This window comes from Canis lupus, chromosome 12 (assembly GCF_048164855.1).
Source record: "Canis lupus baileyi chromosome 12, mCanLup2.hap1, whole genome shotgun sequence".
Taxonomy (NCBI): domain Eukaryota; kingdom Metazoa; phylum Chordata; class Mammalia; order Carnivora; family Canidae; genus Canis; species Canis lupus.
Genome location: NC_132849.1, coordinates 1,507,841 through 1,534,271, shown reverse-complemented (window position 1 = coordinate 1,534,271; position 26,431 = coordinate 1,507,841). Strand labels below are relative to the sequence as shown.

The 26,431-nt window shown below is 48.6% G+C and overlaps 2 long non-coding RNA genes across 2 annotated transcripts in view; one reads left to right on the top strand and one right to left on the bottom strand.

Annotated features, from left to right (window-relative positions):
• Window positions 1-17,165, top strand: part of LOC140600846 (uncharacterized) — a 37,450-nt gene extending 20,285 nt beyond the window's left edge. Inside the window, exons 2-4 of the long non-coding RNA XR_012003986.1 lie at window positions 11,977-12,115; window positions 12,752-12,861; window positions 15,716-17,165. This is a non-coding gene — a long non-coding RNA (uncharacterized lncRNA). The remainder of the gene's footprint in view (window positions 1-11,976; window positions 12,116-12,751; window positions 12,862-15,715) is intronic.
• LOC140600845 (uncharacterized) overlaps window positions 1-26,431 on the bottom strand; it is a 61,864-nt gene that overhangs the window by 24,207 nt on the left and 11,226 nt on the right. The gene's annotated exons all lie outside the window — the stretch shown is intronic.

Here is a 26,431-nt window from a genome sequence, read left to right as displayed (position 1 = left end):
CCATTTGCAAGGAGATGCTGAAACTCCTGACTTCTTCAAGGGAATGTGATGGGCAGAGAGGGACAGAGATCCCTATGGGGGAACCAGGCAAAGTCCTTTAAATTACCCTACAAGAGGTATCCAACCGGTCCTGCATATTTCAAGCGATACAGGGTCAGCCATCCAGAAAGGAATGTCTACCACAGTGCTCAGCCCCAATACTGTGATCATAAAACTATGGAGTAGACTTAATTCTGGCATATTTCAGGGCACACTTATAGACCAAGAACATTGTGCACATGGATAGGTCTCTGAAGCTACCCTTTTGACTGTGTGTGTTGATTTACATCTGAATGCATGTTAGTGTGACATACATGTGTGCTCTCTGACGTTCTGTGGGTCTGTCTGTGCCATGGGTATATCTGTGTGCAGGGACGGGCAGCGTGGGCCGCTGGGTGTGACACGTCTTTCTGTGTTCGTGAGTATAGGTCAATCCATCCAGGAATGGAGCGTCCTCCACTAGGGAGTATAGTAGTACTGTAGTAACATCTACACTAGAGTATCCATTAACACTTCATAGCGTCACAAGTCTGGGATCCCGGTAAACACCAGGAATAGTATTTGAGGGCAGAGGTAGCCAGGGAGTACATTTGTGTCATTTGTGTGTCTGCTTACGAAAGGGTTGAGAAGGGGATACTGTGGTGATCATCGGGGTTGTCCCTGTGGATCATTTCATGCATGAAATGTGGAAGGCCTGGAGCCTGTAAGTGCCAGAGCAGCCTCAGGAGAGGACAGAGGCACTGTGTGTGTGTGCACATGAGTGTGCGTGTGTGTTATAATGATCAGGGCTACCATATTGCCCAGCTCCAGAGGCACTGCTTGCTGTGTCTTCTATGGCATTCCAGGAGACACTACTCACACCAGACACAGTCATCCTCCTGGAGCCAGTGTTGCCAGCCCAGGCCCTTTTTTGCTGTAGCTTTAAGCCGAGGCAGGGCCAAGAGAAGGCCCAACACATTCCCAGTGGCTGAGAGTGGCTCCCCAGGGTGTGGGAGCACAGCCAGAAACCAAGTCCTCTTCCTTTGGAGGGTTGCAGTGACTTGTATTAAAAAAAAAAAAAAAAAAAAAGGAAAGGAAAGGAAAGGAAACAAAAGAAAAAAAGAATAGAAAAGAAAAAAGAAAAGGCTCTTTCTGCTCAATGGGGAAAGAAATCAGATGGAAAGGAGGAGGAATAGGGGGAAAATTTTTTTTAACTGATTTTTTGCTTTGGAAAGGTCAGCGGTGAAAACTTGCTTCCTTGCCAACACAAAGCTGGTGCTAGTGCTCAGCAGCCTTCTTGTGATCCATACAACACTGATCACCTCATAAAATGCTGTTGAGGCAGTGGGTTTGGAGGGGTGGCGCCGGAAGGAGGAGTGTTCACCACTAGCTCTATGCCCACCAGGGATCTGCTCTCGGCTGAGCCCCATGCTGCCTCAGCCCACCCACCGCCCTGTAGGAGCCAAAGACCACCCTCTCCTCATCTCCAGGGGCACAGCTCTGTGGACAGTTGTCCTTGATTATTTTTTTAAAAGATTTTATTTATTTATTTATTTATGAAAGACACAGAGAGAGAGAGGCAGAGACACAGGCAGAGGGAGAAGCAGGCCCCTGCAGGGAACCTGATGTGGGACTCAATCCTGGGACCCTGGGGTCACATCCTGGGCCAAAGGCAGACAGTCATTGGGCCACCCAGGTGTCCTTGTACTTGCTTATATTTGTGAACTTGGGAGCTCCCTTCCTTGAGCAGCCTGGGGCCCCATAGTTGGGCCACCCCCCCTCGCTCCTGAGGCTTAGGCCTCTGCAGAATAGTCTACATGGCACAAGCAGCCCCTAGGAAGTGTGGGAATCCCAGAGGGAGAGGTGAGCATTTTACCATTAGTCAATGGAGTCACCTGAGTATTTTGTCCTCTGTCTGTGAGACCTGGAGGTGGACCGGAGGGAGGGAGAAGCTGGGGGGGTGGGTAGGCAGCAGTGACTTTCACTTGAGACTCCTCTGTGCATACACTTGGCCTGCACATGGGCCAGCTGGTAAACCCCTCGCACCCTGCAAGTGCTGCACAGCTTTGACTTCTTCAGCTTGCCCTGGCCATAAGGCACAGCGCAGACCGTCCACAGGCTTGGGGGTGTGCGGGGCAGGAAAGGGGGACAGTGCCACTTTCAAAGAACGGCAGACGCTGTTAACATGTCAGTCCAATTATGGTAATGTGCTGGGGTAATTGGCCCTCCAAGGGCGAAGGGGATGCACACGAGTACAGTAATTGCAGGTTCATTTTGCTCTGCATTCTTTATCCTGCTTTGGTGACTAATTATTAGTATTTAGCAAGTGGATATTGTCATCTTCAAAGCAGGTGCAGCTGTGGCTGGGGCGCGGGAGCTGAGGCCAGCTAAAGGTCAGCTTCTGCTTGGGGATAATTAATTTGTCTTTTATGGATCTGAAATGTGCTCCAAACTTGCCTCTTCTTTTTTGCTTCCAAACAAACAAACAAACAAACCAAAGGGAGGAATAGTATACTTTGTGGTTTATTTCAGTATAGTTTCCATTAAAAGGCCAGAATTGACAGGTAGGGATAAAGGCCTGGAGGGGGTCTTGGACCTCACTCTCTCTAGACAAAGAGCCAGAAATTCATCCCCCAGGCAGGAACCACATGAAAGGGAAGTCAAATGGTCTGCAGCGACCGTCAACAGGTGAATACAATCTATGTGCTCTTGATGTCACTTACATTTTGGACACTGGGACACTCTGTTCCTAAAAAGACTAACATACTAGAATTCCAAAAGGAAGAGGAATAATACTAGCGAGGAGCCGTTGAGTGCCTACTGTGTGTCAGGTGCTCATTTTACCTGTGCACATAAACTACTCAATCGGTTTAACAGCAACCCTAGGATGTAGGTGCTCTTCTTGTCCCCATTTTACATGTGAGAGAGTAAAGCTCAGATATCTGGAATCCGTTACTCCCAGATAAAGTAGCAGCTGACAGTCAGGTGCTTAGCAAAGCCCCTTTACGGGGTGTGGTGCTAGGCTGAGCTGAGTTCTCTGGCCTGCCAAGGGAGCACCCCCTAACTTTGCTTTCATGGAGGACCAAGGGCCTGGGCATTTTTATCCAGGGGCATAATACTTGGTCAAATTTTATCAGAGACATAGTAGAAATCCACACAGATACAAATGGAAGGGAAGTGACCCCAGCCTAAGCTCTGCCCCTGCCCTGAACCTCCTCGATGACCCTGGCCTGCAGAGCCCTTTCTCAGGGGTCTCATCCCCACTAGGACACTGGCTCAGATTCCCAACCATCCTCATGAGCTCTGTCGCACTATGCTCTGGTCTCAGCACACCTGTTTGCCTCTCCCACAAGAACCCAAATGCATGTAGGTCCGGGAACTGGCCCCACCTCTGTGCTCTCACTGCTCCTGGGACCCTCAGTTCTGTCCTGGGCACATTGTAGAGATTCGATAACTCCTGAGGTGAATCAAACTGGGCGGCAGAAGCAGACAAGGCTCCCCTTCTGACAGTTTCCTTGGTGGAGGAAAATGCCTCATTTTTTATGTTGGCTGGGCAAGCAGGATACTTGAGGAGAAGCAGGTGTGGCCCTTTCCTCTGCACACATTGAGTCCAGTAGAGTGTATTACACACCTTGGGGAGTTTCTTATCACCCACCTGCCTCGCCAAATGGAATTCCAGTCGTATCCTGAGAAGAGCCTGGCAAGGGGAGAGAAGCACATAAGGAGAGACTTACAGGGGATGGGAATAGCTCCTGGAGGAGCTCAGGCTTGTGTTTGGCACTTGCTGCTGTGGCAGGGCAACAAAATTTTGTTCTGTGGTTTTGCTGCAGCCTACATATTGATGCAGCCAAATGAATTCCCCTCTTTGCAACCTGACCTCCTTCTTACTGTGAAATGATCTCATTTCAAGGCTAACCACAAGAGGTTTGGCTGGGCACCTGGCATGCCGTGTGCCTGGCATTTGCAAATCTTCATACAACGTGCAATTTTTTTAAGACAGTAAATAAACCTTGTCCAGAGAAATCTTGGAAAGGTCTGTTTCCAGCCATGAGGTGAAAAGAAAAGCGATCGCTCTCTCCACCCTCACAACTATTATCTGCCTCTCTTCTCGAATGTTAAGGCTTAAGTCGCTTTTAATTTTAGATCAGGAACAATCTGATTTGGGGCCAAGGTCTTTTTTCACTGTCCTTCAAAATGTACTAAGCTGTGGTGTTTTTCCACCTCTAGCCTGCTCTTTTTCAGTTTCTTGAGTGCCCAAAGCTGAAGCCCCAACCAAAAATCTGACTACAGCCAGTATGCAGTGAGGCTACACCCTGCAAAAAGCAGCCCCCTCCTGCCCGCAGCCCAAAGTCCAGTAGGTATAAGAAGAGAGACAGAGACAGATGATGTATCATCTGCCCAGGTTTGGGGGATGCACATGGCATCCTTGGCAAGGTGTGGCAAGGTCCACACACTCACCCAGGCAATGGCCAGCCGGTAGGCAGAGTACCCAAAAGCTTAGGCCACTGCTTCCCACTTCTTCCCAGCCTGATCCCTCTGTGTTTCTCTTTCCCCAGATTCCTATCACAACCACAGAAAAGAACAGACCCTTATGACTGGGCTGTCCCCTGGTCAAGGCCACCTTGCTCCCCATCTCTGATGCCATCAGCAGACCCTGAGACATACGGGGCATTCCTTCCAGGCCCTGCAGAGGGCCCGGCATGGAGAAGGCCCATCTACCTGCTGGGGGTTCTGCGTCCAGCACGTAACTCTATCCAGGATGAGCTCTGCAGACCTGGGGGGAATGGAGACATGTAAGACCCATTTCCCTAAACTGACTCCACCTTCTTGGGGGCAACAGCATGCAGCCCCCTGGAGAGGACATTAAGCTTTTGATGTTGTTCCTTTGAGGTCTTCCCTACCTCAGATCTGATTCTAGATTTCGACCCGCTCTACATGTTCCCATCTGCGGTTCCTAGGCCAAGTCCCAAGACATGACCACAGGGGCTCCTGGTCAGCAGCACGATCTGGGCGCTGTCTTGGCCTCTTGTGCTGGATGGAACCTTCTCAGTCACAGAACACTCTCTGGATAAAAGCCTAAAAGTTGGGTAAAAACCTACTGACATTTTTGTGGGAAGCCTCATGTTCTCTCTGCAGGCCTCTGACAAAAGGAATGTGCTGGGCTGAGGGAGGAGGCAAGGTTAATAGGGAGGATGGAAATGAGAAGAGTTTAACTGTAAGCCGCTGCTGGGCCCCTCGGGATCCCAGGATCTGCAAAGCCTAAGAAAGTGACAAAATATTTATGTTTTTCACTTCCCTCAGCCGCAGCCTTTCTTGGGAATATCTGACAAGGTTGTTGGTGAACAAGCGTATCCAGTGTGCAGCCAGGCAGGCTGGCAAGGTGCTAAAGAGAACAGTGACAATAACAGCTGATAGAGCAGCCTCCTCTTCCACGGGTGCCAGGTGCCCACAGAGGGGGACTCAGGCCCTGGAGAGAGACAGAGGCCTCCAGGCTGCATTATTGAGATGCCCTGAGCCCAGCCTGAGTGTTGCTTGTTGGGGTAGGGAAGCGGGGATGGCCAGGATGGGATGTAAGGGCAGGAGGTTTGCTTTCCTGAAAACCTGGCCCTGTTTGTGTGGGAGTCAATGCGGTTGTGTCTTTGGAGGGACCTCAGGAGCTCAGTAACTTGCCTTGTTTCTATAAGCGGTTTAAGTTTCAAACCACAGGGGACCCCTTGCCCCAGTGCCTCACGTGTGTGCTGGCCCTGGCCCTCCCACGAAGACATCGTGGGCACTGAGACCTGGTAATGTTCCTCCATCCTGATCTTCATTTGAACTGAGGTGTCAACCCACGGACGCCCCTTCCTCTTTTCATCAAGCTTTGACAGACTCAACATGGGAAGGGCACTGGGATAAAAGGGACATGGAACATTTTCTCCCTTCCATCCCCAGACACATGATTGTAGGGGAGTAGGGGAGTTGCTGTCTGCTGTGGTAGGGTCTCCCCTTCTGTGTTACGGGGCTGTGCTTTCAATGATTAGGTGCCTCCAGCCAATATTCTGCCTTCCAAAAAACATCTTCCCTGTCAACAGCTTTGGTTAGGACACCTTAAATGCTCGTGTGGCTTTAGGAAGCAAATTCAAAGCTCTTCCCTAGGCTATAAGGCTCTTTCTTGAGATTCATCTTAAAAAAAAAAAAAATCTTTGGGCTCTTCTCTCCACCTATGTCTGGGCCCACCCCTTCTTTCCTTCTTTGCTGTGAGCTTCCGAAGTCCCCAATATAGTCTTTACACTCTTTACCTTTTGGCTTTCCAAAGGAGAATGTTTCTTTCATTCATTCAACAAATATTTACTGAGAGCCTTCTACATAGCAGTCCGTGGAATAGTCAGTCGGTTGTTGCTACAATAACACCACCTAAGAAACCACCCTACAGTCTGGGTGGCCGTCAACGACAAACATTTGTGTTCCTTGCTTGCAGATCTGCAGACTGGCTCAGAAAGCTCTTCTTCGGGGCTCAGGACTGGGTTCATACCTGTTATACAGGTCCTCACCCTAGGTCTCAGGAAGCAGAAACAAGAGCTATGCACGAAGACTCTTCCCATGGCAGGAAGAAGCAGCTCCAAAAAATCAAGCCAACCTGCGCAGGTCAGATGTAGTATGTACTTCATGTCAGTAGCCAAAGCAAGTCGCGAAGGCTAGTTGGAAGTTAGTGAGGAGGGAAGAATCCTCCGCTTCTAATTAAGCCATGGCAAGTGCAGGAGAAGGAGTAATTGTGAACGCGTAATACAACATAATACAGAACTGTGTCCACCTGCATAAGTTTCAGAGTCTAACATGGGAGGCAGGTATTAACCATGCAAAGAAGAAAGTTAGCATAGAATAAGCTGGGACATGCATTATAAAGAAAATGAATAACACAAGGGATCAGATCTAGTGGCCCAGAAGTCTTCTGTGAGGTGGTGGCATTGAAGCTGAGGTCTGAAGGATGAAAGGGAACCTGGTAGGCAGACAGAGGATGAAGAACTTTCCAGCCAGTGGGCAAGACTTGTGCAAAAGCCCTGAGGCAGCGGCAGTGTCAGTGTGGTTGAAGAACTAGGATAAGATCCAGTGTGGCTGGAAGGAAGGTGAAAACAGTGCAAGCTAAGATTGAAGGTACCTGGGGCCAGACAGGCAGGGCCCCCACTGGTCACTGCTCTCCCCCAAATCTACCAACTATTGCTATTTATTCAGTGCTGCTAAAGAAAAAAATAACACAACCACCACTTCCTTGAAGCCTCCTTAGGTTGATCAATGTGAGGTTGCTTTTTGTTTTTATTTAGAAAAAATAAAAACAAAACCAAAAACTAACAAGACAAAAAAAAAAAAAAAATCCTTTAGTCTGTGTGTTGCAGAGGCTTGTGCTGGGCCCAGACTGGAAAAGTCTGGGGAGCTGGTGAAGACTCATGCCCTGAACACATGAGGATCACAGGAGTCTCCTGGGAAAACCATCCTATAGGAATGAGAGCCTGCCAGGTGGTGCTTGATAACGGTATAAGAAGGTAAATCTCCAGGAGCGCCTGGGTGGCACAGTTGGTTAAGTGTCTGGCTTTTGATTTCAGCTCAGGTCCTGGTCTCAGGGTCATGAGATCGAGCCCCATGTAAAGCTCCATGCTCAGCGGGGAGTCTGCTTGAGATTCTCTCTCGCCCTTTCCCTCTGGTTCTCACTCTTGTGTGCAAACCCCCCCCCCCAAAATAAATAAATAAAATATTTAAATTTAAAAAAAAAGAAGGTAAATTTCTGAACACAGCTTTTTAGGTGGACTTCAGATCTTCCTCCAGCACAAGGGGAATTTTTTGGACTGGTGGGAAAATCTTCATCCCCCCAATTAGGGTGGTGTCACACAGGTTCATCATTTGTCAAGACTTGGATTATTGGACTAGATTACCTAAAGTGGATACATTTTACTGTATGTAAATCATATCTCAATGAAGTTGGATTGAAAAGTAGAAGACAAAGCAAAACTAAAAACAAATAATATATGTACATATCTTAAACATACTCTTATTTACATAAACATATATAAATATGTCAAATAAGATGTGTGAAGTATGTAAAAATCTGATCCTGGCCCACCTCCATGTTTTCCTGTGAAAAGAGAGGAAACTTTCAGTGCACCCTAAGAAGTGAGAGTGTAAGCACTTTGCTTCCCTGATTCTAGAAACAGAAAAGGGGAAGGGAGATGCTCTCCCATCTTGCCTCAGGGCATCTCCAGAACTGAAGACTGACGCTGGTGTGAGTACCAGCGTGGCAGCTGGGGACCTGGCAGCAGTTGGGTGGCCTTGCCCAGCAGACGTAATGGTGGTATCCAGCAGTATGCAGATGTGTGTGGTGCAGAGGGGTGTGCACTAGTCCAGGAGAGCCCATGAGAAAGGGCAGCATTCACGGCAATCCGATAGAAGTAGGATGCCAGCTACAGTGGAAGTGATCTTACATTTTCTAGTAGCCACGTTAAAATAAGTAAAACAGTAACAATGCCAAACCCAGGTAGAATTAATTCATAATTAATTTACAATTTATTTGTAGTGAATTTAACTATCTCTACAACAGCATTTCAATACTTAATCAGTATGACAGAGATATGGCTGTGCTACTTTACATTTTTTGTACTCAAGCTTCAAAAGCCACTGTGTATTTACAGTGCAGCACATCTCAGTTTGGACTAGCTGCATGCCAAGTGCCCTCTAGCCACCTTCTGGACAGCATAGATTTATGGAAATAGCACCTAGGTGATCAGAGTAATTGTGACTACGTGAGGGCTCTTCCCATGCTGACCCACTCAAGACAAAAGCCAGCGAGGCCGAGCCTCCAGCAATACCACGGAGTAAGTTTCTGCAGTGGGCTGAGGTCCCTGGTGGGCAGGTAAAGGTGACAACCTAAGAAATCTGAGCTATCACTGTGACCGAGACTTGGATCTGTGGGCTAGGAAGGCTCAGGAAGCTCAGGTTACACATGTATCTTTAAAAGTCACATTCTAGTGACTTAAATGGGCTTTTAATTCTGAGCATCACACAAAAACCATCAGTTGTATCTTGCCAACTGATTGTGATCTTTGTGCTTCAGTTTACCTGTATCATGAATGCTGTGCTCTAGCACCTTTCTCATTCAAGCCAATTGTAATTCTTTCTTGTTCCATCTGTTTATTCCTCCCATCCTAATCCAGCTAGCAGAGTAGAATATTTTAATTCTTTTTATTTATTTATGATAGTCATACAGAGAGAGAGAGAGAGAGGCAGAGAGACATAGGCAGAGGGAGAAGCAGGCTCCATGCACCGGGAGCCTGACGAGGGACTCGATCCCAGGTCTCCAGGATCGCGCCCTGGGCCAAAGGTAGGTGCCAAACCGCTGTGCCACCCAGGGATCCCCAAGAGTAGAATATTTTAAAGCTTGTTTCTATAATTTGTACTATAAAAGGTTGGTATACTGAATTATTGTTTCCAACTGCCCTATCCTCCCCTTCTCCCTCATCCAGGACAACAGGTGTCACCTGTGGGAGAATCCCTTGCAAAACCACAAAGCACTGCACAGCTTAGAGGGGATTAAAACAGTCATACATTAGCACTCACTATCGATCATATGAGTCCCATCTACACAGCTTAGAACAGGGCCTGGCACAGAATAAGCACTCACAAAGTGTTGGCTGCTAAGTTCTTGGAGTACCCCAGCAACTGAGCCACTCAGTTCAGTGGGCATTTAGTGGGGGTCTGCTCTATGCCAGGCCTCGTCCCAGATGCTTGGGAACAACAGGTAACAAATTAGATCCCTAACCTCAGAGAGCCTACATCCTAGTCGGAAGATAGACAGGGAACAGCAAACATCACAAACATGTAGATTGTGCTGAACGCTAAAAAGGTAAGTACCACTGTTGGAAAGACAAAATTGACCAGGTTAAGGGGGTTGGAAGGATAATGTGGGGGCAGGGGCCTTATAGAATAAGGTGCTTGCTAGTCAGTCTTCACTGAGAAGGCATGAGCTGAGCAGAGGCTCACATAGGTAGGGGCACTTGACTAGAGTGAGAAGCCAGTAGAAAAGCCTTCAGGGAGGGCTGGTGTGTCTGAGGGACAGCAATGGGGCTGGCGTGCCGGGCATGGGGCCAGAATGATGATCAATAGGAAAGGAAATCAGAGACTTCACAAAGGGATAAGGAGTCCTTTGGGCTGGTGTGAGGACTTGAGCTTTCACCCTGAGGAATGGGAGGCCACTACAGGGCTTGGAGCTAAGGGGTGACAGGCCCACATTTCCATTGTACATTGTACGTAGATCACATTGGCTGCTGTGCTGGGAACAGACTGTGGGGGAGGGAGGCAGGAGTAGGAGCAAGACCAGTGAGGAGGGTATTGCAATAATTCAGGCAAGAAATGGTGGTGGCTCAGAACAGGGGCTGGCAGTGGAGGGGCAGGAAGCATCACCATAGAGACCTGCCCCCAAGGCTGTGTGTCCTATCTCCAACTGTGACTGCCTCACAGGCAGACAGGAGGCTTCCCACATCTTTGTGCCCCTTCCCTTAGTAATAACTATTAGTCATTCAGTTGACATCTAAATCAAGTTTGAGGGGCAGCTGCAAGGGAGTCCTAGAGAAAGCTTCTTGGTTACATTCAAATTACCAACAAATCTCAAGCAGAAACAAATATATCTGCAATGGAAGTGTTAATGAACCAAGTAAAACTTTGGAGAAAGGACATCACAGGTTTTCAGTAGAAAAGTATAATTCAGTGAGGAATGGGGCCGGAGGGGAAGGGAGGGGAGGGGGGAGAGAGAAGGAGAAGAAGGAGGGAGAAAGAGACAGACCAGAGAACACAGTTCATGTATTATGCTTCTTTAGCCCAGTAAAGAAATACTCTGCCCACACCTGACAAAAGCCTTACGTCCAAAAGTTGTGTCGACATGGTGTCAGGGAGGAAGAAATTTCCTGTGCCTTTCTAAGTTTCTTCTTAGCTGAACTGACAATTGAATTGACGTGAGACAGATTAACAGAAGAAAATCAAATTTAATTTTGTATGTGTGGGGAATCCACACAGACATGGAAATCCAAAGATAGGCAAAATGAGATGTAGATCCCTCTGAGCTAAGAAGAGGAGCAGGAATCCAGGCATATGAAGAGGAGGAAGGCCATTAGCAGAACTGTGAGAGACGTTCTAAAGACAAAATTTTCCCTGTTTTGCACATAGGCTTCTCAGGTAAAATGGAATCTCGGTTCACAGCTCTCTTCCTGATGCAAGTCCTCTACCTAAATTCTTTTTAGGCACTTGAGGGAGAGGTCAAAGTTTTCTCCCGAGTCTTTTGGGCCCTGGTTGTTTCCAGCTCAAAATAATCTACATGCCACTGTGGCTCATCTTGGGGTGGCCTGCCCTCGGCCTCAATAATGACAGTGTTCAACCAGGTGAAATCGTAAACTGGGAAAAAGAAGTCAGAGTGAGCTGGAAGAGACCTTTTATTCAAGCCTAAGGGAAAGAGATCCAGTAAGATTAAAATTTAGAGTTAAGCATTAATAAAGGTAATATATTGTACTTAGTTTACTAGTACTTTTTCAAAGTAACAATTTAAAGTCTTAAAGTTTACTTTTTAAGACACTCTATCACTTCCTAATGTTATCAAAAGTTTTTTTAAAAAACAGGGAGTTTTATCTCAAGGGAAGAGAAAAAAGCATGGTTGTGGCATAGGGAAAAGAATAAATGTTGAAATCAGATTTCTGGAATTTTAGCTCTGTTCTGTCATCAGTGCTCTGTGTAACCTCAGGCAAGTCATTTCAATTCTCTGAGCCTCAGTTTTCTCTTCTGTGAAATGAACGGACAAGATTAAATGGTTTTCTCTGGCCCTAAAATTGAGTGCATTCTTAATTGAGTGGAGAATGCATTTTTTCTTCTTGATTAACATCTCTAATGGGCTCCCTGACAGTGTGAAAGCTGAGGTCAAGTCTTAAGCAAGGCATCCCTTATCTACAGGTCATAGATCCTGACGAAGGGCAAACAACGCATCACCCTGAGCGCTGGATTTGCAAACTGAACCCACAACGTGGCAGTGAGTGGCCCAACTCAAATGGGTAAGGAGTCGAACACAGACCCTGGCTACATCACAGCTCAGGTGAGCTTGGCCTTTGCCCCTCCCTGGAACGTTTTATGTCTCACCATTTAAATATTCAATAAATGTTGGTGAAGACCTGGCCTGGGACACAGAATATGGGACTTAAAATATGCCATCAAAGCCTGTCTTCAAGCTTTGATAGCATATTTTAAGTCCCATATTCTGTCAACTGTCAGCGTCACTAACTGAGCACACACAGGTGCCAAGCCATGTGCTGCATGCCAAGACCCGGCCGTGAGCAAAGACTAATGCAATCCCTGCCTGGTGATACTCACCGTCCAATGGGGGAAAGCAGACATTAAACAACAGCTATGAATAATTTATTCCAAGATTCTGAGCATGCAGAGTGCTGTAAAAAGAAATTCCGGAACCACAGAAGCATTTAGTAAGGTGCCTAATTTAGTCCCCTAGGCTGGAGAAGTGATATTTAAGATGACCCTCAAGGATGAGTTGGAGTTAGATGAAGAGAGAAAAGAATATTCTGAATGGTGAGAACAGCGTGAGGAGGAGGGAATAGGACCCCTCTCTTGGACTGCCATCTCATCATGCCCCTGTGTTTACCTCAGGTTCCAACTGGGATTTAGAGGGATAAGGGCATTCATTCATATGTTCATTCATTCATTCACTCACATACAGGTACTATGTTCCTGTTATGTGCCAAGAAACAGCGACGAACAAGCAGACCCTCTCCAAAAAGACTCTGCTTTAATGGAATTTACATTCTAGTGGAGAAGACAGACAAATGTGTAAGTAAAATACGATGGTGATAGGTATGGAGAAGAATAAAGTGTGTCTGCTCTGGGAGTAGAGAGCGAGGTGTTATATAGGAGGAGGTCAGGGAAGGCCTCAGTGGAAAGATCTAGAAAAGTGGAGGAGGTGAATCTTGTCATCCTCAGGGGAAAAACATTCCCTGCAGACAGAACAGCACTTGCAAAGGCCTTGAGCTGGGAGTGCACCTAACAGCCTTGAGGAAAAGCAAGGAGACCAGAGGGCCAAAGCAATGTGAGCAAGTGATGGGACGAGGCCATGGATTCTGGATATATTTTGAAGGTAGAACCTGTAAGATTCGCTCATTGATTGGATGTGGGGCATCAAAGCAAGAGACAGCAAAGAGGAAACCAAGGTTTCTGATCTGAGTGTCTGGCAAAATGGAGTCTCCACTTACCCAGATGGGACAAATGGTAGGAGGAGCAGGTTTAACAGGAGAAATCAGGAGTTTGTTTGGGGACAGGCTATGTGTGGGACCCCCCCACCCCCACCATGGACATCCAGAGGGGAGGAGAGGGGAAGGTTCAAGAAGAGGCTCAGCAGGAGGCACCAATAACGTGGGAAGGAAAGTTAAGAGACTAAATCCTAAGAGTTGTCTTTACAAGAAAGACATCTTTTTTCCTTTTTCTCTTTCTTTCCTTTTTATCATACCTGTAGGAGAAGATGGATGGTAGCTGAACCCACTGTGGTCATCGCTTCACAGTGTTGCATGAGTCCAACTGCCATGTTGCATGCCTTAAACTGACACAGTAATGTGCACCAATTATTCACCAATAAAACTGGGGTAAGAGTAATGTAGGAGTTGTCCAAAATTTAGAGCCAGGAGAATAGATGAGGTCACCTATGGAGTGAGGGTAGGTTGGAGAAGAGAGGGGTCACTGGTGGCCTCCAACACTGAGGAAGAACCTGAAAAGGAAGCTGTGCTCAAAGTTATCTTGAGAGAGTCAGTATTACTCTTTACCAGCTTTTCCCCAATCCCCCTGCCCTGTAGCCTCCTCCACACTCAGTGCCTGCTGTGTGCACACACACACGTGCGCATGCACACTTTCATGTACACTAACATAATTGCGGGCCTCCCGGAGCTCTATGCCTTTGACAGGGGCTGGAAGAGTGTGGACCATCTTCCCCAGCCTCGCTGCAGGAGGGACAGGTTGGGACAGGGACCAGGAAAGCTATGTTCCCGAAGGTCAGCACCCTGCACTGTTATTTTGGAATTCCCTTCATATTGTTGATTCTACTGATCACTGATAATGCCCACCCCATGGGAGAATGAATGAGAGAAGAGATTTCCTATGTACGTTTGTAGCAATATAAACTCGAAAAGTAGTGTTTGATTTTTGAAAAACAAACAAACAAAAACCAAACCATAGGACCCTCATACCAAAGGAATGAGTCATTTCATCCATGCTTCTGCCTCTGGGGACACCTGATCCTGTCCCAGGTGACAAGGTTTTTGTCGACTCTCCTCCTGGGATCTCAGAGAGGTCAGGCAGGAGAGTTCTGGTGGTCCTGACCCTCTGCCCCATGCCAGCCATTGGCCATAGACTTGGCCATCTTCACTTTTATGCGGTTCTTTCCATGGCTTAAGGCCAGTTTCTCTTGTCTTGTCATTTCATATAAAGAGCCTATCGAACGGTGGCTAGCGATTCAGTCATCCTCCCACTGGCTGTCCACAGTGGAAGATCATATAGGACATTACTTGCTCTCCTGTCTCCAGTGTCCTCAGGTTCCAGCAGCACACGAAGTGGATAGATTAAAGGGTCACTGGCAATTTTATCCCTAGTGATTTGCTGAAGGGTGAGGACTGCCCAGTGTAACAGCCAATGGGGCCATTCCTTGAGAAAGCTGGGGAGGACTAGAAAGAGGAGGTGGGCCATCCCTCTGTGAAGAAGCCACAAAAGCAAGTGCTCCAAATGAACCCCAGAGACTGGAGAAACCAAATTGATGCAATCTATTATTAGAAGAAAGTCAGACACAGCAAAAATGAGCAGCGAGGGAGCCCAGATGCTAAAATGTCTCCTCCTTTGATGTCCCATTAGAGCCCCCATTTTGTATAACCGCCGTGTGTCTATAAGGCAGGGATTCTGGGAGCTGGGAACAGCTGACAGAGGTGTCAATAAGCCAATTTGTGGCTTGCTAGAGAGCCACACTTGTTTATCGGCATTTAACGAGACAAGACATTGATGTTAACATGGTGGGAGGGAAGTTGCCTGGACCAATAGTATCCCTTGCTGAAAATTAATTTAAACCCTTTTCTCTGTGCCAGGAGTGATAGAGGTAATTCATTACCAAAGTGTTGAAATGCCACTGAAAATGAGCTAGGGTAATGGGGAAGAGTCATCAGCAGCTGAACAAAATCCCAATTTAGCTTTCTTTTGGTAACCTCTTGTGAATGAGAGGTCGTGAAATAATATGCTTTATGGTGGGGAATAAAACAACAGGGTTTCTTTAACTTGGGTGATGGGGAGGGGTGCGGGGCTGAGAGGCAAAAGTCGCTTGCACAGAGTTTTGGGAAACCAGAAAGCTGCTGTCTCCAGAGCTGAGCTCACAGCCACTCTGTCCTGACGGAAACCAAACAGTCTGTGTTTCAGACCTGCTGGCTGGAAGAATCCAGGGTCTTGGCAAAGCCAAGCTTTTTGATCAATATTCTGCAAAATCGTTGTTGGGAGCATTTACAACGTTTGTGCTCCGCACCAGGTTGGCACAGCATCACTCATCTCTGTGGTCCCCACGTCTCATTTAGCACTCACTGTGGTGCCTGACCTGGAGATGGAAGTGGTTTCTGTTTCCCACTCCTTGCAGTGTATTTCTTCTGCCGCTTTATTTTCCCAGGAAGATTCCAAGCATGAAAACTCTAACTCATCAGAACCTAACCACAACCAAGACTGAAGTAATCATCTGGCTCCATGCGAATTCTTCCCATTCTTTACCTACCGCTTTCCACCCAGGAGAAGATGGAGAGGCAGTCACAAGGCCAAGCTACTCCCGGCTGACAGGGTCCTCATCAGAGTCCCCATCACCTCATCTGTTTTCCCCCAAAGCCTGCTCGGCTTCCAGGCGGAAGGCCCTGAACCCAGCTCGAGCAGACTAGGGGAGGGGAGAGGGGCTCTCCTGCAGAGCTTCCAGGGGTGGAGCCTGATTCTAAGGTCTGGCTGCTGTCTGCAGGCTTGTGTCACCAACCCAGATTTGTCACCCCTTCCTCTCCATGCCCTATGCTTTGTGATTTTGCAGTCCTCCCCATGATGGAGTGCAGCGTATTTCCCCACTTGTTAACTTTGTCTTTTGATAATGTGACAGTTCTGAGCCTAGGTTTTAAGAGGCCTTGTGTGTGTCTGCCCACCTCCAGGTGCCTCTACCCTCTCCACTGACCCAGGAGGAGGCTGAGAGGTACATGGTGCAAAGCTGCATCCCAACTGTCCAGCCAAGTCTGGCCAAGATCAGCTGGTTACAGGTGACCCACGAACCAATGAACTCAAAAAGTTCTTACTACTGTATACCACTGAATCCAAAATTGGAGTGGTCTGATATGGTATGCAGCAATTGCAATTGGTAATGGCCCATTTACAACCAGGAAAGAGATCCATGTATACAAGTAGACCAATCCTCTGGAGGGAAGGGCTGAGGAATTATCTAAAAATCATTTAAAATTAAGAGTCGGGTAGGTTTCCCAGGTGTATGCCCTTCTTAGAGTGGAGGGCCACTGCCCAGGGACCAAGGCCTCTCTCTGCCTCCACCACCTGGGCTGCCAGTTGAAAGCCTTCATTTCACATGGCAAAGCCCTGATGAGACATTCCCCATCTCTTTTCTCATCCTCCTGGCCTCTAAAAAAAGAAAAAAAAAATCAAAACCACCACCATCTATCTGTTAGGGACTCTCTTCAAACAATGGTTTTTGAACCTGCCTTAGACTCCTTATAGCATTTGTGATCGGGACAGGCTCCCGTGTGAATACTTCCGTGGGCCAAGGGCCAGAGACATGGGAGACTCCTCATTTAGGGGGCAGTCACTGCCGGGAGATCCTTTTTTTTTTTTGTGCCACACAGGCCAGCATCCCCACTGGCCCCAGAGGGGCCAAAGCTTTCATAATGTGAGCACAGGTCCCAGCAGCTTAGATGTGAGCTGTTTGGGGATAAATAACTGGATTATTCATTCTTCTGTTCATGAAAGGCCAGTGGTCTGACGTTTCTACTGGTCATGGTTGGCATATAGAACAGAGCCTCATTTTTCCTGCTGTTCATATAAATGGACTCACCCTGCCCAGACTCCCTGCTGTAAATGTGTGATTAAAGGATTATAAAGGTGATGGAAATAGTAATCACGTCTGTTTTTAGACAGAGCCTTCCCTCGAGGGGCCCCAAATGGCTGTGTTCTTATTCATATCTGCGAGGAAAGGGAACCTAAGGGGTACTTTTACAGATGGGCCAACAGACCCCCAGAAAGGGTCAGATAGCAATGCCCCCAGGGAACTCAGCTCATCAGTGTCCAGCTTTGATCGTGGGTGGGGGAGGGGCGGTCGCTGTCAACACAGTGTAGAGCCTGCAGACAACCTGACAGCCACAGCCCTGGGTCACTCGGACTGAGCTTGGAATTGGGACTTCTGGAGAGGAAGGACCCAGGAGAGCGAGGCAGGGCCCCGGCGCCGAGGAGCTGGGGGTGGGCAGGGTACCAAGGGAGTGGAGCCTGGCACTAGAACCAGGCTGAAGTCCCCCTGCCGCTGAGTCAAACAGGGAACAGCCAGATCAGCCAGTACCAAGTCACCAAAATCACCCGTTAGACTCATCCTCTGGAAATCGAAGTCTGGTTCCAGCAACCAGCTCAGGAGTGATGTGCTCTGGGAGGCAGGTGAGGGAGGTGTGGGGCAGGACACAAAGGGAGGTGTGGGGCAGGACTCAAAGTCCATTTCATTCAAGTTTCAGAAGGTCACAGGGGCCTGGGGTCACCCCCAACTGAAAGCTGCGTTCCCTATAGAACCCACGAATAGAGCAAGTTGGGTGCCAGGACAGGGCTGGGGTTCCAGCCCCCACCACACCGCTGCCCTGCTGCAGGATTTAAGGGAGCAGCCTACTCTGGCCTGGCTTCAGGTTCCCCAACCCCAGAAGAGGCCAGTATCCCCAACTGCCTCCCTCCCACCCTTGTTATGAAGAATACACGGAACAGCACGGAAGCAAGGTGTTGTCAGTATTAGCACTGCCCCGACATGGGTAGTGCCTCCACTCTCAGTGGAATTTCCTGAGGCTAATTTGCCAGTTTGAGGACTTAATCAGTCCTTTTACTCCTTTCCCTAATTCCCCAGTCCTGGACACTTCCTTTTCCAGAACCCCCTAGCAGGGGCTACAGTTGTCTTAGAAACTTGTGCAATAAGGAGCCATACATAGCACGTGAGAAAGGGTGGGAGAGCTCTGGGTCATCTGATGATCTGATTTAGTTTAGAGACATGAGCACTAATGCACACATGGGAGATGTTCTGTATTCCAGGTCACACACCTAGTTAATGGCTGGGCCAGAAAGCACAGTCAGGCACATAGTGCCACGTCACTTCATGTTCATCTCTACAATTATTCCAACCATAGCATGCTTTCACAAAGCCATCCACGTTGCTACTTATCAACGACTTTATGAGGTTTGGGATGGGAAATAATGGGGGTTGAAGAAAAAGGAAGTCACAGCTAATGTCACAGAGGACATTTTTAAATGATCTCATGTCACCTTAAATGCCTCCTCTTCCAGGAAGCCAACACTAATGAGGGGTCCTTCCCATGTTCTCACGGTATCCCCTTATATGTTGTCCTTACCCTTTGTGCTAAACCAAAAGTACTTCTTCACTTGTCTCTCCTTCTAGAGGAGCTGGGCCTAAGGATACGTTCTATAGCTTTCCTAAAGTAGAATCCACAGTATTTCACATTTAGTATATGAAGCTGAAGATTTCATTATAGCTCAGAAGTCATTGTGATGTTTCTTAGGTATTCCCGATTTCTTTGGGTCCACGGGCCCCAAGGGTCTTGGGCTGAGAACCGAAAATACAAAGCAAAACAAAACAGAAAAACCCCTTAGTTTTCATCCCAGTTGCATTATTTACAGTCTCTATGATTTTGGCCAAGTCACTTACCCTCTTTAAACCCCAGATTTGTCATCTCTAAAAAATGGGCTATCTATGGAAAGCAATTAGTCGACAGCCATCAAATTTACAAATGGACAGAGCCTTTGACCAGACAATTCCACTTCTGGAAATTTATCTTCTGAAAACTCGCATATCCTGCAGATACACTTGCCCACAAGTTATTTGCTGCAGCATTACTCGTAAAAGTTAAAGGTTGGAAAGACTTAATGTGGGCTTGGTGAATAAACTAGTTTATATCACAGAATACTACGTCACCACAGAAAGAATGATGTAGGTCTGTATATACTTATATCAAATAATCTCCAAAATATGTTATTGGGTGAAAGGATTCAAGATGCATAACAGTGTGTAAAGCAGACTTTCCATTTGTGTATAGGAGGGAAAGACTATATACAATTTGCTTGTATTTGCATAAAATATCTCCGGAAGGTTTCTCAGGGAACCGGTGATTCTTGGTTGCACCAAGGGAGAAGATGTGGATGGCTGTGGGCAGAGAAGAGGGGCTTTCCACTGCACAGACTTTAGGACCATTTGAATCTCAAACAATGTAAAAATAAATATCTTAACGCAAAAAGAAAGAAAAATGAATAAAGTTCCCACCCACTCATGCTTCTGTTATGGGAAGCATATGTGATAATGTCTATGAAGGTAGATGTCAGCTGCAGGGTCTGTCATGGGGAAGGGGGCGATCTCTTGCTGTTCCTAGGCCCCCAGCCACCCCTAGTCTCTAAACTTGAAGTGGATAGCTGTTTTCCAACCAAGATCCTGTCCCAGTCACCCATAGCAGATTCACAGCATAGCTGTCCAGGACTATTTACATAAAATATTTCTACTCTTCATCACCAGAGCTCTCTGCTGAGGCCTAGAGGGGCAAGGCTCTTCCAGGAGAGTCTAGGACTGAAGACTGAAGCCCCATCACACCAAGGTCTGTGGTTAGCTAGCCTGCAGGACTCACCCTTCTTCTAATACTGAGCAAACCCACGTGGGCCTTACAGCTTCACCATATATGCAGGTTGTGGTGACATGGAGCCCAGGGGACACAGGAAATATTGTTCCCAGAGCTGAAGCAGTTTCTTTGTCTCCTTTATATGCATACTAGCTTCTAAGGTTTCATTGCTTCGGCATCAGGAGGGAGAATCCACCTTAGGGAAGATAACTCTGAGCTATTATGAGGGTTCGCTTTATTTCGAGTTAACTAACTGACTTGATATGAAAACAACCACTGACTCTAAATCCCTTCCCCAGTGACACCTGGAATCACCATTTGCCACTTATGCATTAAACATTGTCATCAACGTGCAGCTCTTCTCTTTAAATTTAAATGTTCCTGGCGAGGGTAATATCATTGGAAAAATTAGCTTAGAAGTACATTCATTCATTGGTTCGATTTATTATTGAGAGTTTATTCATGCCAGGCATGAACTCTACCCAGTAGCTGGGCACATGGACAAGTAAGACAATCACTGACCTTAACAATAAATATCATAGCGATGATGACGATGATGGCTAACACTTTCTGGGTGTCGCTCATGTGGCAAGGGTACTCTTCTCATCTCTTTGTTTTAGGGTTTGTTTTTTTTTCAAGATTTTAAAATTTATTTTAGAGGAGGAAGAGACAGAGAGAACAAGCAGGGGGAGGGGCAGAGGGAGAGAGAATCTCGAGCTCACTCCCCGTTGAGTGCAGAGCACGGACGACCCAGGCCTCAATCCCACGACCCTGAGACCGTGACTTGAGCCAAAACTAAGTGTCGGCCCCTGAGCTGACTGCACCCCCTCATGTTCCCTCTTCTCACCTCTCTGTATGCATTTGTGTCGGGTCCCTGTAACACATGTGCGGCAAGTAATGTTAATCTCTGTTTGCTGGATGGGGAAACTGAGGCACAGAGATGTTAAGTAACTTGTCCAAGATCACGCAGTGGCTAAGTGAGCTGACATATGCACTTTTTTCCCTAACGGATACATTTTATAGAAGAAGCAAGTAGCCAGGAGTTGAGGGCCTGTGGTGTGCAGGGAGGAGCAATGATCCAGGATGACATCCCAGGCCATCCTCAGGTAATTCCTGCCCTGGCAACGCTAGGAAGATCTCAAGGCTACAAAAGACTTAAGGAGACCAGAGAGCAATAAGTGGAAGGGACCCCAGCAACGGTGACTGGTACGTCCAGTAACACAGAAGAGGCCACAATAAAGAAAAGTTCTGGGCTGGGTCAAGATCCTCGGAGTTGCAAAGAAAGTAACAAGAGGCCTGGGGGCCCTCAACCCAGAGAGCAAGGGACACAAGAGAAATCAATCTTGCCTTTGGCTGCACTGTGGGAGTTGAGTGAACTCTCCAGGAAGGACAAAGGATCCAGCCCCCTGAGGAGTCAGCCAAATGGGGAAGCAACACAGAAATGGCCTCCCAAATCCTGCATCATGCTCCAAGGTCGAACTCAGCCAAGTTAAAGGGAATTGGGAGCATGAGGCCTCGGGCCCAGCTGAGTGCCCGGGTCTCCTCCTAAGTGGCTCTGAGTGGAAGTGACGTCCAGGCCACAGACACAGCCCAGCACAGAGCAGAGTTCACTTGGGGGCGGGGGGGGGGCACTTCTCCTGCTTGCTCCCTCCGCGAGCACATTTCTGCATGTCCTCCCTCCTGAAAGTGCCCCCCAGGACAAGGAAGGGAGCCCTGGATGACAAATTCCTTCCCTTTCTAAGTTCCCTGTGAGTTCTCCAGGTTAAGCGAAAGCCAGCCTCCCTCCCTCCAGGCTGGATCTTCTAGGAATGGGGAGTCTAGAAGGATGGAGTCAGGGAGAGCCTGGGGATTGCAACTCAAACAGACTCGCTGGTCACCAGGTCACAATCAGAACCAGGTCGGTCTATGGCACTCATTTGGGGTCTGGGTGTGGAGCAGGGAGGAGGAGCTTCAGTCTATCCTAGAAGAAAATGAAGCCAGTTTTTTTTTCCTCCCTGATTAGCATTTTTATTGCGTCCCTCCTATTTGCTCTGCTGTCCATAATTAAATACTGCCCATGGTGTCTCGTCTATCTTTGTAATGTTCTCTTGGACACCGATGAATTGGATTTTCTTTATGGACTCGCTCCACTGATAGAAAATAAGACTCAAGTTCTGAGCCTCCCCTGGCGGGGTGGGTCAGCCCACATGGGGCTGGGGTTGTCTAGTATTGAGGTCAGGAGCCTCCGCAGACTATCTCAGAGGCTGTGATCTGAGATCTTGGAAGGAAAATGAAAAAAGCACCGGGTCTCCTTGTCCTCAGAGCAGCTCCTGTGAGAGATGCCCCGGGCTATAAGGCAGCTGCCTTTTCTGTGCAGGGAAGGGGGTGGGGGAAGGCCTGAGGCCCAGTGGCTGGCAATGACTCCAGTTCAGGAGGGAAGGATGGGCAGACGTATGAGGCTCTCGAGGAGGGAGGCTGGACTTTTGGCTGGGAGTCCAATGGGTTCTGAGGCTGGGTCTAGCCCCGTACTCCCCTCTGCCTACCTCACCCTCATCCCTTCATGTGACCCATAGTCACAATCTTCAGGCCACACTCCTCTCATCTCGTCAAATTCCAAGCCCTCTTTGGCTGCCCATCTCTTGCCAGCCCTCAGGCTCCCTCTCCCCCTTCCTGTGTCCCGAGTAGAACCCACCCTATTTCCAAGAAGCTGTCTTATCTTCTCCACCTTTACCTGCCCTGCTGCTCTTTCACCAAAGCCTGGCTTTCTCTCTTTGTGTCCAACTTGGGCCACGCTGGAGAGTGGATGAATTTGCATCTGAACCTCCTCAGGTGGAGGCTTATCAATCTAGACCTTAGATTCGGTGCTTCTCAAAAGACGGTCCCTGGACCAGCAGCAGCAGCAATCTGTGCTGCGGAGCTTGTTAGAGGTGCTGGTGCCCAGGCTCGGCCCCCTACCTAGGGGGTCGGAACTCTGGTCTGTGGCCCCAGCATCTTGCTTTGACGAGCCTGCCTACTGCACGTGTGGGTTTGGGAGCCACTGCTCTAGACAGCTGTCCCACAACTTTCTCTCAGCAGCACCCTGTGCACACCACCTGTGTACTGCCTTCTCCTGCCATCCATGGACTCCAGGTCACCCCTGGCCTCCCCGGAGGACGCTGGCTGCCCTGCCTCAGACCACTCCCCGAGGAGTGCTGTTGGCCTCCCCCCGTGTCTCTGCTCCTTGCCTTCTCCCTGGACAACGTCATCTTTGTTCTCAAAGTCAGCTGTCACCTCTGTGCTGGCGCCCCCCACATGCCCATTTCTAACAGCAGCTCCGTCTCAGGTGCTAGCAATGTACCTCCTTCTGTGTGGCAGCCTTTGCCTTGGCTTTCCCCTACCCAGCTGCACTGGGCTCCTTGTTTCGACCAGTCCCCGCCCTGCCTCTCCTCTGTGCTCCTCTGACCCGCTCCCTTCAGCTGCTGTCCCTCCCTCCTGCACAACCTTCTCCACAAATTCTGGGGCCCCCCTTCTTGGCTGGCCCGTGGTCACTGCTAACTCAGCATCCTAGTCCAGCGCCCCCGCTGTCGCCCACCATCTCCCCCTTCTACCCTCTCTTCTCGCTGCTGCCGGAGGGTCTTTGCTAAAACATAGCTTTTGCCGTGACGGAACCCCATGGCCTTCAGGATGGGACCCCAGCTGGGCTTTCTGTCATCTGGCCTTTCCTGCTGGGGTTCTCGTGGTCGTCCTGGCTTGGCTGCTGCTCCCACCACTACACTTGCTGCTCATTCTCATATTTCACACTTCGGTGAACTTGCGCACGCTCTTGTCGTTGCACAGAAGGGCTTTCTGTCTTGAGAATTCTTTCTCAGTCTTGAACATGCAATTCAGTGCCCCTGCCTTGGGCGCACTCTTCCCAGCAGCCCCTCCCTCTCCTCCCCACTCTGGGCTCCCAGAATGCACTGCTCTTGCCCTTTTATAGGATGTACCCTTTGTAGTGTTCATTTGTCACGCCCCCTAGGTCGGGAGCCCCTCAGAAGTGTCTGCTGTGCCTTGGTCACCATTGCTGTCCCAGTACAGAGGGCAGATTATGATTCCCAGCACGCCGAAGGAGCTGTATACACCCTCCTTTTGCTCACTTTGCTTGGCTATTACTTGAAAGACCAAGCCCTGCACACATACAATCACCCATCATCTTCTGTGACCTTCTTTGCCTCACCCCCTACCACCCAAGCCCAGTGCTGGTGGTCTGAGGGAGGAGGGCCTATCACTCTCACACAATCTTTAGGCAGCTCTCTGATGGCTTCTACCCTTGGCATTCACCTTACATGTCAATGTCTCTTGTGCATTAGCATGGTGGAGAAAACAAGCACGAGGTATCCCTCGGGTCCTGCCTGGGGATGGTCCCCTTCCCCTTGCAGCTCAGCCTCATGACACTCCCTCTGACAGAGAAAGGAGAAAAGAGGAATTTCCCACAATGCTAACCTACTGGCCATTCTCCTGATATCTCATACTGGCAGCCACATGGACATGTGCTGTGGCCCTGGGTTCTGAGCTGCTTCCAGAGAGACCCCTGTGTCCAGAGACAAGCAGCAGGGCCTAGAATATAGCTGGCTCTTGGTGGGTGTTTGTTGAATGAATAACAAAATGCTGAGGAACAGAAGATCCTCTCAGAGTGCCCCTACTTGCCTCATGTTGCCTCTCCTTGCCTTTATGGCCTAACTAAGTCTCTGCCGAGAGGAGCCAGGCAGCAAAGAGGAAGATGGAGAGGGTCTTGGAAGGAACAATTTTTCCATGATTCTCTCCTCTGCTTCTGAAGAGGATCTCTGGATCAGGAAAAGTACGCTGGCTCCCCAGGCCACCGAGCCCTCCTCCTTCTTGCCCTCAGCCCCAGGCTTGTGCCCTTCCAGACTACAGGCAAAGGGAGGTAGACAGATAGCATGGATACAACTTTAAGTGAATTCAATTACTATAGCAACCAAAACCACCAGAACGGAGATCAGGCTCCAGACAGCAGTGATCCAGGCATCTAAGAGAGGCAGTGATCCAAAGGCCATCACTCTGAGACTAGGGGCTGGGTGTGGGGTGGAAGAGGCGCACCTCTGCTCAGCAGGTGCTCTGTACTCAGCACCCCCAACCCCCTTCACCTGTACTTTCTGGGATTCCCAGGGCTCTAACCTGTCGAAGAGCAGATACCCATCCCTTCCTAGAGCTGGAAAGGCCTAGAAAAGGTGTGGGAGTTAAAGCAATGAGCAGGGGTTGCTGGCCTCTCATTCTTTCCTGTGTCCTTCCATGGACGGCAGGGTACTGGTCTGCTTTCTGCAACCTCTCTGCAGAGTGGCCTTTAAGAGCAGGAGCTCTGGGGCAGACTGTTTGGTTTCAAATTCCAGTTCTGCTCGTGATCTTGAGCAAGTTGATGAATGTTTCTTGGCCTTGGTTTTTCTCATCTGATAGATGGTGATCTGTTTCCTTAGAGTGCTATAAGGGCTTAAAAATAAGAATGGATACAAGGCCTCAGCACAACAGTCTGCATATACGAAATGCCAGGCAAGAGTCCGTTGTCACTGTGTCACTGCTCTCATTATTAATTCCATGATGATGGTGATGGTGATGGTGATGGTGATGATGATGGTGATGATGATGGTGATGGTGTTGGTAATGGTGATGATGATGGTGATGATGGCAACTCCAGCCCCCCTGACCCTTGTCTATTTCTCTGCTATGAGCACCACCTTTGACAGGTAGAGGGGCTCAGCCTGAGTGGGGAGGCAGAGAAGATTCCCAGGAGGCTGACAAGCTGGGTCATGGTAGTCAGTCCCCTCCTACTCCAGAAGCCCATCAGAATCCCAGGGGGATTGCACAGCCCACCCAGCAAAAGACTGAAGGCCTTGCTTTCTGGGGGCTTCATCTGGACCTGCCAACTGGGGTCAGCATGGAGAATCTTATTTGCCCCAAAGATGTTAAACAAATCTGTGATCCTCAGCACCCCCAAAAGTTTTTGCTTTTCCTAAGGGGGGAACATTCATCTCTAAAATGGGGATCAAAATAAAGGATGATTTATTAGAACTGCTCCAATGATAGACCAGCTCATGTAGAACTGAGGGCAAATGGAGGCACAGACTTTGCTACTCTCATCTCCTGTGTGTGTGTGTGTGTGTGTGTGTGTGTGTGTGTGTGCCTGTATGGGCTTCACTTCTCAGGCAGCATATGAGTACATGGAGGGCACAGGTGATCCTCTTCAAGGATGTGAAGAACTTGGGACCTGGGCTGGAGATGGTGGGTCTGGTTTACCTACAAGGGCTGTGGGGCTGCGTTCATTCCTTCCAGAAACAGTTTTTGAACACTGGTGATGGTCAGATGTTGTGCAGCTGCCAGGGAAGCCGAGATGAATAAGATTCAGGAGTCGAGCTTGGAGGTGAAGGAAGAGCTCAGAGCAACATACCACGAAGTGCCATTTGACAGGGGGAACTGTGGTGAGGATGCTCGGGGCAGTGGGGCTGCATGTCAGAGAGGACCAGCATCTGTACTGG